The 4630-nt window shown below is 45.8% G+C and overlaps 1 pseudogene; it reads left to right on the forward strand.

Annotated features, from left to right (window-relative positions):
- Nucleotides 1-2323: 2323 nt before the first annotated feature.
- LOC110308378 lies at nucleotides 2324-3215 on the forward strand (annotated as a pseudogene).
- Nucleotides 3216-4630: the final 1415 nt, after the last annotated feature.

Below are 4630 nucleotides of genomic sequence, written 5' to 3' on the forward strand. Positions count from 1 at the left end.
TCTGATGATGGTGAGTGGTCTTGATTTCTGTTAGTAGGATTTTTACGTTTGCCTTTTGCCATCTGGTAATCTCTGAAGCTAGTTGTTATAGTTGTCTCTGGTTAGAGCTTGTTCCTCAGGTGATTATGTTAGCCTCTATCAGCAGACCTGGGAGACTAGCTCTCTCCTTAGCTTCAGTGGTCAGAGTACTCTGTGCAGGCAATCTCTCCTCTTACAGGGAAGGTGCCCAGATATCTGGTGTTCGAACCTGCCTCCTGGCAGAAGTTGTGTTCCACTCACCAGAGGTCTTAGGACCCCATGGGGGATCCTGTGTGGGTCCTTATGGGTGTCCAGAGACTCCCCGGGCCAGGAACTCCGGTGCTGCAGCAGACCGGTAGGGATTTGTGCCCCATCAGGCCGGGTTATCTGCTTCCCTGGTTAATGCAGTCTCAGATCCTGCGCAATTGGATTGGAGCAGATGCTGTGTTCCACTCACCAGAGGTCTTAGGATCCCGTGGGGGATCTTGTGTGGGTCCTTGCGGGTGTCCAGAGACTCCCTGGGCCAGGAATTTGTGCTCCGATCAGGCCGGGTTATCTGCTTCCCTGGTTAATGCAGTCTCAGATCCTGCGCAATTGGAATGGAGCAGACGCTGTGTTCCACTCACCAGAGGTCTTAGGATCCCGTGGGGGATCTTGTGTGGGTCCTTGAGGGTGTCCAGAGACTCCCTGGGCCAGGAACTCTGGTGCTGCAGCCGGCCTTTTTGTCTTATTGACAGTGTCTTTTGCCTTACAGAAGCTTTGCAATTTTTTGAGGNCCCATTTGTCAATTCTTGATCTTACAGCACAAGCCATTGCTGTTCTGTTTAGGAATTTTCCCCCTGTGCCTATATCTTCGATGCTTTTCCGCACTTTCTCCTCTATAAGTTACAGTGTCTCTGGTCTTATGTGGAGTTCTTTGATCCACGTAGACTTGAGCTTTGTACAAGGAGATAAGAATAGATCAATTCGCATTCTTCTACATAACTGCCAGTTGTGCCAGCACCATTTGTTGAAAATGCTGTCTTTTTTCCACTGGATGGTTTATAGCCCCCTTGTCAAAGATCAAGTCACCACAGGTGTGTGGATTCGTTTCTGGGTCTTCAATTCTATTCCATTGATCTACCTGTCTGTCACTGTACCAGTACCATGCAGTTTTTATCGCAATTGCTGTGTAGTACAGCTTAATGTCAGGCATGGTGATTCCACCAGAGGTTCTTTTAATTTTGAGAATAGTTTTTGCTATCCTAGGTTTTTTATTTTTCCAGATGAATTTGCAAACTGCCCTTTCTATCTCAGTGAAGGATTGAGTTGGAGTTTTGATGGGGTTTGCATTGAATCTGTAGACTGTTTTTGGAAGGATAGCCATTTTTACTATATTAATCCTGCCAATCCATGAGCATAAGATTTATTTATTATATGAAGTACACCAGAAGAGGGCATCAAATTTCATTATGGATGGTTGTGATCCACCATGTGGTTGCTGGGATGTGAACTCAGGACCTTGGGAAGAGCAGTCAGTGCTCTTAACCTCTAAGCCATCTCCAGCCCCTCCATCTTATTTTTTAAGACAGGGTCTTCCTCTGTTCCTGGAGACTGGAGATGCAGGTAGACAGGCTGGCCAAAGGAATCCAAAAGATCTTTTGCCTTTGACCCCCCAGCACTGGGATCATAGCACATACTGACTCACCCAGTGTTTGATGTTTATGCTAGGTATTAAATGTGGGTTGTAGACTAAACTTTACTCTCTGGGCTATCTTTTGTGGACCATACCATAGGTATCTTTAAAACATTTAAAACAAATTGGTTTGGTTTTATAGTATTAAAATAATACATGATCATTGTAAAAAGAATTCAAATAATTAAAGTCTGTTAAGGGAAAAACAGAAAAACAAAACAAAGCCTTCATTTCTAACTCCCAAATATACATTCACATGTCCAAAGGTAACCTCATTTTACTGTCTATCCAGAATTCCTTTCTGTATTAGGCATCTGTCTGTGTCAGCAAGCAGGACCCCTCTAACATTTTTGTACAGCTGCACTGTATTTTATTGCAATGATTATGGCATAATTTAGCCAGTTCTATTCAGATGGATAAACAGTTGACTCCTTTTTCAATTTAAAACAATATAAGCTCTCTGCTCCTCCCTATTCCAGAGACAGCTGCATCTTCTTGTGCAGTGCCAGCCTCGTCCCGTAGACAAAATGGTGAAGGTAGGTGTGAACGGATTTGGCTGTATTGGTCACCAGGACTGTCTTCTGTTCTCCACATGGCAAAGTGTAGGTTGTTGCCATCAGCAACCCCTTCATTGACCTCACCTACATGGTCTACATGTTCCAGTATGACTCCACACACGACAAACTCAAGGGCACAGTCAAGGCTGAGAATGGGAAGCTTGTCATCAATGGGAAGTCCATCACCATCTTCTAGGAGCGAGATCCCGCTAACATCAAATGGGGTGAGGCCAGTGCTGAGTATGTTGTGGAGTCTACTAGTGTCTTCACCACCATGGAGAAGGCTGGGGCCCACTTGAAGGGTAGAGCCAAAAGGGTCATCATCTCTGCCCCTTCTGCCGATGCCCCCATGTTTGTGATGGGTGTGAACCACGAGAAATATGACAACTCACTCAAGATTGTTAGCAATGCATCCTGCACCACCAACTGCTTAGCTCCCCTAGCCAAGGTCATCCATGACAACTTTGGCATCGTGGAAGGGCTCATGACCATGGTCCATGCCATCACTGCCACCCAGAAGACTGTGGATAGCCCCTCCGGAAAGCTGTGGCGTGACCGTGGGGCTGCTCAGAACATCATCCCTGCATCCACTGGTGCTGCTAAGGCTGTGGGCAAGGTCATCCCAGAGCTGAACAGGAAGCTCACTGGCATGGCCTTCCGTGTTCCTACCCCCAAGGTCTGTCATGGATCTGACGTGCCGCCTGGAGAAACCTGCCAAGTATGATGACATCAAGAAGGTGGTGAANCAGGCATCTGAGGGCCCACTGAAGGGCATCTTGGGCTACAATGAGGACCAGGTTGTCTCCTGCGACTTCAACAGCAACTCCCACTCTTCCACCTTTGATGCCAGGGCTGGCATTGCTCTCAATGACAACTTTGTGAAGCTCATTTCCTGGTATGACAATGAATACGGCTACAGCAACAGGGTGGTGGACCTCATGGCCTACATGGCCTCCAAGGAGTAAGAAACCCTGGACCACCCACCCGAGCAAGGACACTGAGAGCAAGAGAGAGGCCCTCCGTTGCTGAGGAGTCCTTGTCCCAACTCGGCCCCCAACACTGAGCATCTCCCTTACAATTTCCACCCCAGACTCCCATAACAGGAGGGGCCTAGGGAGCCCTCCCTACTCTCTTGAATACCATCAATAAAGTTCGTTTCCCCCCCTCCCCAAATAAAACAATACAAAAAAATCTTTGCACACGTTGCTTTGAATACTGAAGAAAATATGTTTGTAAGTTTCATGTAGTAGACCTGCTGTGTCAAATTTTACCTATCTTTAAAGGTACCAATTTATATTCTTTCTACTGGTTGGATAAGCTGGTCTTCCCAGGTGTGGAATTAGGAAATAACTGATTTCTTAGGACTGGCAAATGGAATGTAACTTGGACTGTCTTCTATCTATTCCTTCAGGTTCACTCTGTATTCTTCCTTACTCTTAAGATGACAACTACAGGCTCTCCCTGAGGCTTCCTGTCTGCCAGCTTTAAGAGAGAACACTAGCAGAGGGAGGATTGGGTAAGGACTGACCACATATTGGATCTCTATATGATATCTGTATCCTTTTAGCAAAGGACACAGCTGCCCAGGCAGCCTTCTCTGGCTCTAGGTTCCAGCCATTGCTCTTTTCCTGACCTTTCAGCATAGAAAGGGTGGTCTATCTTGCTGGGCCAGGTCCTGCCCTCTCTCCTTTTCCCCATCAATCCCACCTTTGTAAAGGATACTATCCTTATTAAATGCCCCTCAAAGTACCCAATTTAAATGTTCTGGCTGCTGAGTCCTCAGCCTCCCTAATTTTTCTGAGCTATGTATGACCACTCTTCTAAATCCATGGTCTAGTTACTCCAGATTATGTTGTTTCTCTAACTGAATGAGGAACCTGATACAATTAATTTCTGCTTAAGGACAGCAGAAAACGATAGTTCATTCAACATGGAACAACTTGCTGATCACTCATTCTATGCTAGACATTGCCTTGCAGTGGTCTCTGAAAAGGTTCCTAAGAGGTAGGTGTGTGTATTGTGTGTGCTATATGTGTTGCGTGTGTTTCTGGATGTCCATGCCCATATATGTGAACATGGAGGACAGAGACTGACATGAAGTACCTTCTCTTATCTCTCCCCATGTTTAAAAAAATATTAAATTTATGCTATGGGTATTCTTTCTGGATGTATATTCATGTACATATGTGTACCCAGTGCTTGCAGAGGTCAGAAGAGGGTTGGATCCCGTGGAACTAGTTATAAATGGTTGAAAGCTGCCATGTGGGCACTGGAAATTGAACCTGAGTCCTCTGGAAGAGCAGTTAGTGCTCTTAACTACTGAGCCTCTAGCACCAAACTTATTTGTTTGAGGCAGTGCCAATCACTTAACCTGTTGGAT

The sequence above is a fragment of the Mus caroli genome, chromosome 13 (assembly GCF_900094665.2).
Source record: "Mus caroli chromosome 13, CAROLI_EIJ_v1.1, whole genome shotgun sequence".
NCBI classification, from domain to species: domain Eukaryota; kingdom Metazoa; phylum Chordata; class Mammalia; order Rodentia; family Muridae; genus Mus; species Mus caroli.